This window comes from Equus asinus, chromosome 21 (genome assembly GCF_041296235.1).
Source record: "Equus asinus isolate D_3611 breed Donkey chromosome 21, EquAss-T2T_v2, whole genome shotgun sequence".
Classification (NCBI taxonomy): domain Eukaryota; kingdom Metazoa; phylum Chordata; class Mammalia; order Perissodactyla; family Equidae; genus Equus; species Equus asinus.
In genome coordinates, this window is record NC_091810.1 from 53,644,099 (window position 1) to 53,657,403 (window position 13,305).

Here is a 13,305-nt window from a genome sequence, read left to right on the forward strand (position 1 = left end):
TTAAAATTTACTCTGGAGGCTGTGGGAAGGTAATGTTTCTGCGGCTGTGGCTGGGAATGAGCATGTACCCCCGGTTGTGGCGGTGATGCGGGAAGAGGTTGTCCTGGAAGCTAGCCTCCCTTAGGATCTGGTTTCCCAACTTGAAGGAGGCCCCAGGGAGTAATGAGTGGCCCTTTAACAGCTCTGCCAACCAGAACCGGTCAGTTAGATCTTGCTGGTCCCTATTTTGACCCCGAGATTTGGATCCTTTTCTTGCCTGGAGGGAGGGCAGCCCTGCACACACAACAGGGATGTGGGAAAACGCCGAGACTGATAGAGCTCTGGGGCTCGAATGGGCCTTGGAGAACGGAGGACAGACGTCCACAGGGCAGGCGGCGGGCTTGGGGACGAGCCCCTCGGCTGGGCTCGGAGACCGGCCAGCGCGACCCTGGGCCGGGAGAAGCCGAGACGGTGGCCCTCCCAGTTTCCTAGAGAGGCCGCGGAGGCCCGGGGCGGCGGCGCGCGTGCGCGACGGGCCAGCGGGAGCCGGGCGCGGGGCGTGCGGGGCGGCGGGCAGGCGGAATATCGGGCGGCCGCGGGAGTCGGTGAGCGGCCGGGTGGCGCAGGCGGGGCGGCGGGGGCTGCTGTGCGCCCGCGGGGTTCCCGGGGCGCGGCGGGGTGCTCGGCTGTGGCCGGCGGGCGGCGGTGGGGCCCGGGCTGGAGGCCGCGGCCGGGGCGGTGGTCTGGCCGGGGATCCGGTCCCCGCCGTGCTGAGGGCTCAGCTGGAGGAGCTTCGGCGCCCGGGGGCCCGGGGCGCGGAGGGAGGGATTTCTGTGCGTTATCGCTTCTCCCGATTATGCAAACAAAGCGCGCTCATTACGGCCCATTAGAGGACGCGGGGAGAGTAAGGAAAGTAAAAGTAACCGCAGTCCGCTAGTGTGTTCTCCTGGAGGCTTCCTGACGTTTTCCAGTTTGTGTATAAGTATGCAAGCTCGCATACATGTGTGTGTGTATATATATATATATATATGTTTATTACGGAATGGGATCGTGTTTTTACCTTTTTAATATATAATCCATATGTTTTTAAATTTTTTAAATTGAGGTATAATTGACATAACAGTTTCAGGTGTGCAACATAATGATTCCATATTTGTATACTATCGCTTTTAAAAAACTTTAGTATTGTGATAAAATACACATAACATTTACCATATGATACGTAAAATTTATCATTTTAACCATTTTAAAATGTTTAATTCAGTGACCTTAAGTACATTCATACTATTGCTTTTGAAAGTTATATCTTCAGCTTGCGGAATGTTATTTGTTCGTATATTGGTTAAAATTAGTGCTAGCATTATGACACCACCGAGACATATTTTTGCAAGTATGATTAAAAGAAAACATTTCGTTTGCAGTTTATTTCCCATAGTATACATTATATGAAGCTCTAAATTCTCAACAAGTGATACTTTTACCAAAAAAGCAGAATCTTGTTTGGTAGGGTGTTTATTTTCAAAATGAAAGAGTAGTTTGTAAAATGCAGTTTTAAAATAGAAGGTACAGGTATTGCCTAAAACCACTCTCACTTAACATTAGTCTAAGAAAATAGAAAGTGGTGGCCAGGAAAGACCACCATCCTATTTCAAACTGTTTGCGGTTCAAAACTGAAAACCCACTAATACTAGGTCGTTTACTTTGCAAGGAATTGTCAGGGAATGTTTCTAGCCGTATTTTGACTGAGGATATCAGGAAACTTCTGTCGGTTATACACATGTATATCTGTGTGCGTATTCAAGGACTGATGGATGAGGCTGCTCTTATGTGTTATGTTAATGCTGAAGAAAGGCAGACAGCTTTTGGTTAAAAAACTAATCCTTACTGTAGCTGAAAGAAATGTGAATGTTTTGAAGATAAACCTCAGTATGTACTTAGGAGGGAAACTGACAAAGTATAAAAAATAGTAACTATGCCACCATACAGTTTTCTGTGGCTCCTGATATCCGCAAGTATTAGCACATAAGCATTCTATGATGTCAGAGAGTTACTTGAGACTAAAAATATATTAACCATAAAACATAACAAATTATTTTGCAATCTTCAGTATTTTTATATCAGAAACACTGTGAAAGAGCTCCCTCAGGTGAACCCCTGTGTGCTCTACAAGACTGAATTTTTGGGCTTGTACTTTTCCTTCCCTGATCACCCTCCTCCTTGTTTTCTTATACTGCATGGCACCTGTCTCTAACATACCATGTATTTTATTTCGTTGTGTGTCTTCCCGTAAGCTCCTCAAGGCAGTGCTTTTTGTCTGCTTTATTCGCCTCTGAGACCTCAGTGCCTAGGACGTAGTAGGTGCTCAGTAAATATCTGTTAAATTAATGAAAGGATGAATCCAAATTGGAGGTAAGAATTGACAGTATTTAATATCCTTGATGGCCACGTTAATCCTTAATATCTAAGATAGAAATAAATTTTACAAGGTAACACACTTTTTCGATTTAAGAACCTTTTTATTGTGAGTCATTGTAGACTCGCAGAGGGTTGCAGAAGTGTACAGAGTTCCCTTAACTGTTTACCCAGTTTGCCTGAAGTTCCTGTCTTGCATAACCACAGTACAATCCTCAAAGTTAAGAAGTTTACAGTGGTACAGTACTGCGAGTTCAACTGCTGACTTTATGCAGACTTCATCAGTGTCTTGCTAATGTCCTTTTTCTGTTCCAGGATCCAGTCTAGAATCCCTCATTCCATTGGGTTGTCGTGTCTCCTTATTCTCCTTCAACCTGTGACAGTTCTTCGGTCTTTCCTTGTTTTACGTGACCTTGACCCTTTGGCAGTATTTTGTATTTGTATTTGTCGAATGACCCTCAGTTTGGTTTTGTCAGATGTCTGCTTAGATTGAGGATGAGGTCGATATGTCTTGTTACTGGCACAGTCATCTTGGTCCAGTGGTGTCTGGCACTTTCCACCACTGTCAAGTTACCGTCTTTGCCTTTGTGATTAGTTATCATTTGGGGGAAGGTACTTGGAGATTTTGCCTAGAAATAGCCTGGTTCTCCTTAAGTGTCACCCACTAGTTGGCATTCCTCGGTGCCTCTTGCCTGCAGCACTTATTACTGTGAGGTTCTAATGGTGCCTTTCATTTTGTCGTTCCTTCTACATTTATTAACTGGAGTTCTTTGTGAGGCAGAGTTGTGCCTTCTCCCCCTTTTGTTTGTTTATTCAGTTAGTGATATCAGGGTGTGATGTTGGGTGGTTATTCTTTGGGCTATAATGTAGTGCTATTATTATTTATTTTGTTGCTTAAATTGTCGTAGCTTTGGCCATTGGGAGCTCTTTTAAGTTGGCTCCTGTTTCCCCTCGACATGCCCCCATCTTTTTGTGTCTTTCCCTGAATTTCAGGCACCATGAAATACTCATCTTTTATTTTTCCTCCCCCAGAGCTGGAATCAACCATTTCTTCAAGGAACCCTGGTTCCTTTCGATTGAGAATGGTATTTAGAAATGAAGTTTTGGGTACTAGGTTTGAGCTTATTAATTGATCTATTGGTGTAAATGTTATGTTAACATTTAAAAATGCGCTCGAAGCAGTCTTTGTTTAGTGACAATAGTCTTAGAAACTTGTTTGCTTATTATCAGTGTATAGAATAAAACTTATGGCCCTGACACTGGTAGGGAAAACAGGAGAATAAGAGACAACTTAATGAGGATTTAAAAAGGAAAACAAACAAAATTACATTGCACGTGTGATGAAGGAGCAAAATGACAAAAAGAAGAAAATGTCCCTGAAAAATGCCCAGGTGATTGCTTGGGACTTTCGTTGTCTTTTCAAAGCCGTTCTCATTGTGGGAATGACCTGGGTTGGGGTGTGGAGGAAGCTCTGGAGAAGAGGCCTGATCCAGCTCAGGTTGCTCCCCAGACCTGGGGCCTCAACGTTTATGATATCATCTTAACAAGTTGATGGATGGAGCTTTTCTTCAGTCCTCAAAAGCTGGCTGGGCTTGGGAGGAATCTGAGGCACCTGGATACCTGATGTAGTGGGGCGCTTTCAGCTCTCTGGCCCCCATCACTTTCCCTTGCTCTGGGTCTTTCACTCAGAGCCTGAAGGCCCAGGAGGTCTTCAGCTTTGTCCATGTTCATGGTCGCAGAGGCTGGGCTCACCCTTTCTTTGATGGAAGGCCTGGCGTCTATGGGCGTGCTCACAGGCTGTCGCGCTCCTTTTCCTGCCTGTCGGTCTTCTCACCACCTCTTTACAAATGGCTCAGTGGCCCCGGATGTTTCTGCAGCAGCTGCTTCAGAACAGGCCAGCTTGGAGGCTTCTTTCTGGTGCTCACTTCACTGTGGGTCTCAATTTCCTGAGATAGGTCGATGCTGTTTATCTTCCCCACTGGGTGCATTTCTTTGAAATATTTCTCCCTGGCCTCCAGTTCATTCTCTTTAGGCTCCCTGCCAGATTTCTCCTCACCCTGAGCGGTTTTCCAGTTCTTTTCATACTTCAGTTTTCCTTCTGTCTCCCATCCATTCTGCGGGTTTGTCTGTGAAAGGCTGTCTCCCTCGCTGACTTTCTGCTTCGTCCTGAGCAGTTTCCTTCTTCCGGTTTGAGCTGCTGGAGCTCAGCAGGGCTGGAGCCTGCCCCTCCTGCTCCTGAAGCACCCTTTCCTCTTCAGGCGTCTTTTGTCGTTGTGTCTCTAAGTCTCTTTTCATAGGCCTTCAGTGATTTGCTTTATCACTTCTCTCGTTTTCCTTTGCTTTTGTTTTCTCTGACTGTTTCTTCTTACCTGTCCCCCTGTTTGCACAGCATGGCTTCCTTTGTCTGCCCGAACTAGGGCAGCCTCCTCACATGCGTGATCCCTAATGTAGTTCTTCGCTTGACTCTCCGTGCCTTGGAGCAGGGCTGTAGTTTCTCCCTTTTAGCTGGGTGATGGCGTGCTTCCTTCTTCCCGTCTCAGTGTACGGTCCTCTCGTTTTTGTCAGTCCCAGCAGCACTTGCTGAGTCCGGATGTTTGTAGCGAATGTAGGAGATGATGGCTTCTGGGCGAAGGTAGTGATTTCTTTAAATTTGCTTACATGGTGGGAGTTGGAGGGTGCCTCGGTTTCAGGGGAAGACGACCATCGTCTGTGACTCGGTGTGTGGAGTCATAGGCCACTTTGCAACAAATGCCAAGACCTGCTTGTCCATCTCACACCTCTTTGTAGACTTTTGTTTTGTTTTAATATCCTCTGTCTACTTTCTTTTGCGTGTTCTCTGCAAATCAGAGTTTATTGATGGGGGGAACAGAACAAAGAGCAGGAAATAAAGTGGGGAAAAAGAAAAGCAGAGAGCTACAATCGGTACTTACAACATCCACACCGCAGTCAGCCAGGGAAGTCCCAAAAGTTTCATGTCGGGCGGGGGTGCTGATTGTTCAGGTCTGGGGCAGAGGGTTGTCTCCTCAGTGAGACTTCCAAATGTTCTATGCCTGTGACTCCCTTTTATTTTGAGATTATCTAGGTTCTAACTCTGGGCTTCAGACATTTAGATACTTTGAGTTATTTCTTCTTGTTCCCATGGATGGGATGTTTTTTATCTTTTTGTTCCCAAGGATGGGATATTTCTGTAGTCCGGTCAGGTGCCCATCGGGGTGGCCAGCCCAGACAAGGAACGTGACGCAGGACATTGTCTTAGCAACTTGTGCCTTGGGGTTAGGGCCGAAGTGGCTATCTCCGGCTCCAAGCCCAGACACATTCTTTCACGTAGGCCCCAGATCCCAGCATCCGTGGAAGGCAGGGAGGTCGATGAACTCTGTATAGGCAGCGTTTTGCTCTTTTCGTTCTCTGCCTCACTTGCCAGTTTTTTCATACCTTGTTCTCTTTGTTCATCTAGGCGTCTCTGATTTGCTTGCTGACTCAGTGGCTAAATCAGAACTAAGGTCACCTGGGTTTCTCTTCCCTTTTGCAGTTGCTTGAACTGTAGCCACCATTTGCATCCAAGTCTATTTCAGGGATGTGTACCCCTTCTGGTTGGTGCTGAGCTCTTCAGTCCTGGGAGCTGATTCTCAGTTGCTTTGGTTTTTTAGCAGAATTATTGATCACTTTGCTGATTGTACAAGTAATGTGTAATAATTCAGGGAACATGAGTAAACAGAGGAGACAACAGCTGCAAACACTTTGGTGGCAAGGCTTCAGAACTTTCTGTGCATGTGCAAACTGGGCTTTATTTTTATTTTGTTTAAGACATAAATGAGTTCATAACTGTAATTTCTAAAACTTGCCTTTTAGTTTACTTTTTATTTTGGCAAATTGGGAAAAGAAAAAATATAAAGAGGAAAATAATAATCAGGCATATTTCCAACACAAGAGAAACTACTTCTAATATTTTGGCATATTTGCATTCATCATTTTCTATGTGCATTCTTAAAAAAGAAAAAGAAAAGAGAAAGACTGGTACATAAATGTCATGTTAAAAAAATCAGGTTACTACAAATAAACTGAAGTCTTCTTTAATTACTATTCTCAACCTCTCCACCCCCACAGTCACTAAGAGTTTTTGTGACTCCTTCTAGGCTATTTTTAATTCTTTTGAGTACTTATGTGTACATCACGCGGATACACACTTAGATTCACATATATATGATTTTAGGTTTTTTTTAACAGTTATATCTATGATGTTCTTTTTAACTTAGCATATGTTTTTGTTATTGTTGGGAAGAGCAGTCAAGCCCAGCTTCTCTCTTGATAGCAGCATGAGTGGCCTTAAGCTGGGAACATCTTGTGAAAAAATTAAGAGCCCCTCACCTCACAGCCTTTGCTGCGTTTATTGCTGTGTGAGGGACTGTCTTTCCTTGTTCAGTGCTTAATGTAAATACCCCTTTCTTCTGCTTCAGTGCATGTGTCAGGGGCTCTCAGGCCCACCTCTGCTCTCTGTATTTCAGACCCCACGGGTGAGGGGTCGAGGTCCTTCTATGGAAGCATGAAATGTGGTGCTTGCTTCCATACCACCCGCACCGCATCAGCTGTGGAGTGGAACTGTTGGTCATGGGGGACCAATGGACTGCAAGGGGTTCAATCTGGTGTACTTTCTCACCTCTCTTGCTATCAGTAAGTGCTCTACCCCTTGAGTCTGGTGTGTGTGTGGTCTGTTCTCAGCAGCTTAGAATCATGCTCTGGTCTCTTCTGTGGGTCACACTTTACCTGCTTTTTAACCTTGGCTGCACAGTCTGACCACCCAGTGAACAGTGGAACAATTACGTCGACACTTAAGGGTCTAGTATGATCTTTTTAACTATTGTATGGTATTTCATCCTATAAAGTGCTGCACTTTTATTTAGCCATATTGATGGTCAGGTAGATTATTTCTAATATTTTGTTATTACAAAGAGTACTCTAGTCATCACTTGTGCGAATGTCTGTGCAAATGTGTGTATATCTGTGCAACTGTTTTCCCCAGAAGAAAAATCCTTGGGGCAAGTCCTAGAAATGAAATTCTTAGGGCATAAGTAATGTGTTTTACTAAAACTAAACTTCTAGACTACTAGACTTTCAGACCTTCCTTGTGGGTAAAAATTTACACTTTTATCAGTGGTTTTATTCTTTTTTTTAAGAAGAGCTTTTTAAATACTGATGTCATATATCATTCTTTTCATTTTGTTTTTTAAAAAAATGCTATCTTACCCTGGGGTTGTTACTCTCTTTTTTGTTTTTGAAGTTAAGTCTTTGACTGGAATTCATTTTGCTTATGATTTTGCTTTTATTTTAATTTGCCTAGCCAATTGTCCCTCAATTATCTGTTCTTTCCCACTGTCTTGTAATGCTACCTCTGTCATATGCCAGATCTATATATGTGTATAAGTCTATGTCAGGATTCCGTACTGTTCCTTTTATCTGCTATTTGTATATTCCTTCAATAATACTCACTGTTTTAGTTACTGTATTCTTATAATAAGCCATGTTGTCTTGTAGAACAAATCTTTCCACCTTTAAAAAATTGTCTTGGCTATTTTTGGCTTGTACTCATTTGTGTGAATTGTAGATTATGTTTATCAAGTCTGAATAAAAGTTATATTGGGGTTTTGTTGGGATTGTATAGACTTTTCATGTTAATTTAGGAAGTATTAAGTAGTAGCCTTGAAAATATTAGTCTTTTTGTACTTAAGATTTATTCAGATCTATTTTGTCTTTTGGCAGTTTTCTGTTTCCCCATTAAGGTCTTGTACATTTTTTTATTAGCTTTATTTATGCATATTTTATGTTTTTTTGGTTTGTTGCTCTTATGTTTATTCTCTTCTTAACTGGTTGTTGCTTGTGTATTGGAAAGTTATTGATTATACGGTGATTATATATTTGACCTCCTTAATGACCTCTCATATTACTTCTGACAGTTTTTCAGTTGATTCTCTTAGGTTTTTTAGTTGGATGTTCGTATCATTCATGAATAATATTAGCTTTGACCCTTCTTTCTTTTCTAACAGATTTCTGCAGATTTCCCTTTTCTTATCTAATTGTATTGGCTAGGATTTCATTGTGTGATTGTTCCTGATTTTAATTGCAGGGCCATTAATATCTTCACCACTTAATGTCACATTTGCTGTAAATTTCTCTTTGTTTTTCCCCACCTCAGCTGGGAGAGTTTCCCTCTATCCCTGGATTGCTAAGATTGTATGCCAGAAAGAAGATAAAGCTATAGATACAGGGGACTTTTCTTTTTAAACTTTAAGAGAATACCAGTATGTGAAGAGCTTTATGCTAATAAATTTGAAATCCTTGATGAACATGTGGGTTGTTTCCTCCTTTTGACTGTTATGAATAATGCTGCTGTGAACATTTGTGTACAAGTTTTTTGTGGACATCTATTTTCATTTCTCCTGGGTATACTAGGAAGGTAATTGCAAGTACTAACTATGTTTAACTTGTTGGAGAACTGCCAGACTGTTTTCCAAATTGGCTGCACAGTTTGCATTCCCATCAGCAGTTAGGAATGTGCCGGTATCTCTACATCTTTGCTAACACATGTTATTTTCTGACTTTGATTCTAGCCATCTTAGTGGGTGTCAAGTGGTATCGCATTGTGATGTTGATCTGCTTTTCCCTGATGACTAATATTGCTGAGTGTCCTGTGTATTTTTCAGCCATTTTTATATTTTCTTTGGAGAAATGTCTATTCAGATGATTTGTCCAATTTTAATTGTGCTCTTTTATTATTATTATTATCCATTCATCTACTGATGTACTCTTAGGTTGTTTCCATATCTTGGCTATTGTAAATGATGCTACAGTAAACATAGGGGTGCATAAATCTTTTCAAATTAGTGTTATTATTATTTTTTATTGTGAGGCAGGTTAGTCTCAGAATTCTTTTTTTTTAATTGAAGTATAATTGACATACAATATTATATTAGTTTCAGGAGTACAACCTAGCAGTTTGACATTTATATACATTATGAAATGATCACCACGGTAAATCCAGTAACCATCTGTCACCATATGAAGTTATTACAATATTATTGACTCTATCCCATGCCATGACATATTTATTTTATAACTGGAAATTTGTACCTCTTATTCCCTTTACCTATTTTGACCATTGCACCACCCCTCTCCCATCTGGTGACCATCAGTTTGTTCTCTGTATGGATGAGTTTGTTTCTGTTTTGTTTGTTCATTTGTTTTTTAGATTCCACATATAAGTGAAGTCATGTGGTATTTGTATTTCTCTGACTTATTTCATTTAGCGTAATGCCCTCTAGGTCTGTTCATGTGGTCACAAATAGCAAACTTTCTTTCCTTTTTATGGCGTAGTAATATTCTATTGTGTATATGTACCACATCTTCTTTATCCATTCATCTACTGATGTACTCTTAGGTTGTTTCCATATCTTGGCTATTGTAAATGATGCTACAGTAAACATAGGGGTGCATAAATCTTTTCAAATTAGTGTTTTCATTTTCTTCAGATAAATACCCAGAAGTGGAATTGCTGAATCACGTGTTAATTCTATTTTTAATTTTTTGAGGAACCTCCATGCTGTTTTCCAGAGTGGCTACGCCAGTTGCCATTCCCATCAGCAGTGTACGAGGGTTCCCTTTTCTCCACATCCTCACTAACACTTGTTATTTGTTGTCTTTTTTTTTTTTAAAAGATTTTATTTTTTTCCTTTTTCTCCCCAAAGCCCCCCGGTACATAGTTGTCTATTTTTAGTTGTGGGTCCCTCTAGTTGTGGTATGTGGGACGCTGCCTCAGCGTGGCTTGATGAATGGTGCCGTGTCCGTGCCCAGGATTGGAACTGGTGAAACCCTGGACTGCTGAAGCGGAGCACGAGAACTTAATCACTCGGCCACGGGCCGGCCCCCTTGTCTTTTTGATATTAGCTATTCTGTCAGATGTGAGGTGATACCTCATTGTGGTTTTGATTTGCATTTCCCTGATGATTAGTGATGTCGAACATCTTTTCATGTGTCCATTGATCCATCTGTATATCTTCTTTGGGGAAATGTCTATTCAGGTCTGCTGCCCATTTTTTAATTGGATTGTTTGGTTTTTTTTTTTTTTTGGATTGTTTGTTTTTTGATATTGAGTTGTATGAGTCCTTCACATATTTTGGTTATTAACCCCTTATCGGATATATTGTTTGCACATGTCTTCTCCTAGTCAGTAAATTGCCTTTTTGTTTTGTTGGTGGTTTCCTTCCTGTGCAAAAGCTTTTTAGTTTGATGTAGTCCCGTTTGTTCATTTTTGCTTTTGTTGTCCTTGCCTAAGGAAACGGGTCCAAACAAATATTGCTAAGACCTGTGTCAAAGAGCTTACTGCCTATGCTTTCTTCTAGGAGTTTTATGGTTTCAGGTCTTATATTTAGGTCTTCAATTCATTTTGAGGGGTTTTTTTTGTATTTGGTGTAAGAAAGTGTCCAGTTTCATTCTTTTACATGTAGCTGTCCTGTTTTCCTAGCACCATTTATTGAAGAGACTGTCTTTTCCCCATTGTATATTCTTGCCTCCTTTGTTGTAGATTAGTTAACCATATAAGCATGGGTTTATTTATGGGCTCTCTGTTTCATTGATCTTTGTGTTTGTTTTTGTGCCAGTACCATACAGTTTTGGTTACTATAGCTTTGTAGTATGGTTCGAAATCAGGGAGTGCGACACCTCTAGCTTTGTTCTTGTTTCTCGAGGTTGCTTTGGCTTATCTTTTTATTATTGAATTGTTAAAGTTCTCTATATATTCTAAGTACAAGTCCCTTATCAGATATGTGATTTGCAAATATTTTTTCCCAGTCTGTGGGTTGTCTTCACTTTCTTCATATGTCCTCTGAAGCATGAGAGTTTTAAATTTTGACGAAGTCCAGCTTATCTGTTTTGTTTTTTTGCATGTGCGTTTGGTGTGCATTGCTTAATTCAATGTGACAAAATATTATATCTACATTTTCTGATAAGAATTTTATAATTTTAGCTCTTACATTTAGGTCTTTGATCCATTTTGAGGTAGTTTTTGTGTATTATATTATGTAGGGGTCCAACTTTATTCTTCTTAATATAGACAGACATACAGCTGTCCCAACACCATTTGTTGAAAAGACCATTCTTCCCCTTTGGGTGGTCTTGGTACCCTTGTCAAAAATAAATTGACCTTAGATGTATGGGTTTATTTTTGGACTCTTAATTCTATTTCATTGATCTGTATGTCTTTTCTTACACCAGCACCACATTGTCTTGAGGACTGCTGCTTTATAAAGGAAGTTTTGAAATTAATAGTGTAAGTCTTCCAACTTATTCTTTTTGAAGATTATGTTGACTATTGTGAGGGTCTCTTGAGTTTCCATGTTAGCATCAGCTTTTCAATTTGTACAAAGACGCCAACTGGGGTGCTGATAGGGATTGAGTTGAATCTATAGATAAATTTGGGGAGTATTGTCGTCTTAACAATATTTTGTCTTCTGACCCATGAACACAGAGTATCTTTCCAGTGATCTAAATCTTTAATTTCTTCTAACAATGTTTTGTAGTTTTCAGGGTATAAGTTTTGCTCTTCTTCTGTTAAACTCATTCCTAAGTATTTTATTCTTTTTCATGTGATCGTAATTTGAATTGTTAATTTTATTTTTAGTTTGTTCATTTCTACTATATAGAAATACCATTGTTTTTGCATATTGATCTTATGTCCTTCAACTTTGCTGAGCTCTTATTAGTTCTAATAGCTTTAGTGGAGTCTGTAGGATTTCCTAGATACAGATGATGTCATTTGTGTATAGAGGTTGTTTCACTTTGTTCCTTTCACATCTGGATACCTTTTTTATTCCCCTTTCATTTTCTTGCCTAATTGTCTTGGCTGGAACCTTCTGTACAGTATTAAATAGAAGAGGTGAGAGTGGACATCCTTGTCGTGTTCCCAGTTTTTGGGGGAAAGCATTTGGCCTTTAACCATTAAGTATGATGTTAACTGGACTTTTTGTAGATGCTTTTTACCAGATTGAGAAGTTCCTTTCTATTCCTAGTGAGTGCTTTTACCATGAAAAGTTTGGATTTTGTCAAATGCTTTTTCTGTGCCTGTTGACATCATCATGTGATTTTCGTTTTTACTGTCTTGCTGTGTTAAACCAACCTGGCATTCCTAGAATAACTCTCACTTGGTCATGGTGTATAGTTCTTTTTATATGTTGGTGGATTCAGTTGGTGAGTATTTTTGAGAATTTTTGCATTTATATTCATAAGAGGTATTGGTCTGTCTGGTTTGGTATTGTGGCAGTACTGGCCTCATAGAATGAATTAGGAAGTGTTCCCTCCTTTTCTGTTTTTTGGAAGGGTTTGTGAAGAATTGGTGTTAATTTTTCTTTAAATATTTGGTTGAATTCATCAATGAAGCGATCTGGGCCTTGGCTTTTCTTTTTGGGTAGTTTTTTACTACTAAATGAATCTCTTGTTATAAGTCTACTCAGGTTTTGTATTTCTTCTTGAGTCAGTTTCTATAGTTTGTGTTTTATAGGAGTTTGTTTCATCTAAAATATTTAATTTATTGGCAAATATTATACATTTAAATAATTCTTTTTGTTTTGTAAAGTCAGTGATATTTTCCCTCTTTCATTTCTGATTTATGTAATTTGAGTGTTTTCTCTTTTTTTTCCTTTATCAGTCTAGCTAAAAGTTTATCAATTTTGTTGATCTTTTCAATGAACCAACTTTGGATTTCATTGGTTTTCTCTACTTTTTCTATTCTCTATTTCATTAATTTCCACTCTAATCTTTATTTCTTTCCTTTTGCTTCCTTTAGATTTAGTTTACTCTTCTTTTTCCAGTGTATTAAGGTAGAAGGTTAGGTTATTGATTTTTCTTTCTTTGCTTTTTTTTCTTTTTCTT

At 40.0% G+C, this 13,305-nt stretch overlaps 1 protein-coding gene across 2 annotated transcripts in view; it reads left to right on the forward strand.

Moving 5' to 3' along the window:
- The first annotated feature begins 440 nt into the window (after positions 1-440).
- Positions 441-13,305, forward strand: part of ZNF445 (zinc finger protein 445) — a 31,047-nt gene continuing 18,182 nt past the window's right edge. Inside the window, exon 1 of one of the 2 annotated variants that reach the window (XM_044754430.2) lies at positions 441-584. The gene's annotated coding sequence lies outside the window, so the exon portion shown is untranslated. Of the gene's footprint in view, positions 585-2,491; positions 5,024-13,305 lie in introns of those variants that run through there. The other variant, XM_014852456.3, reaches the window with a different exon arrangement.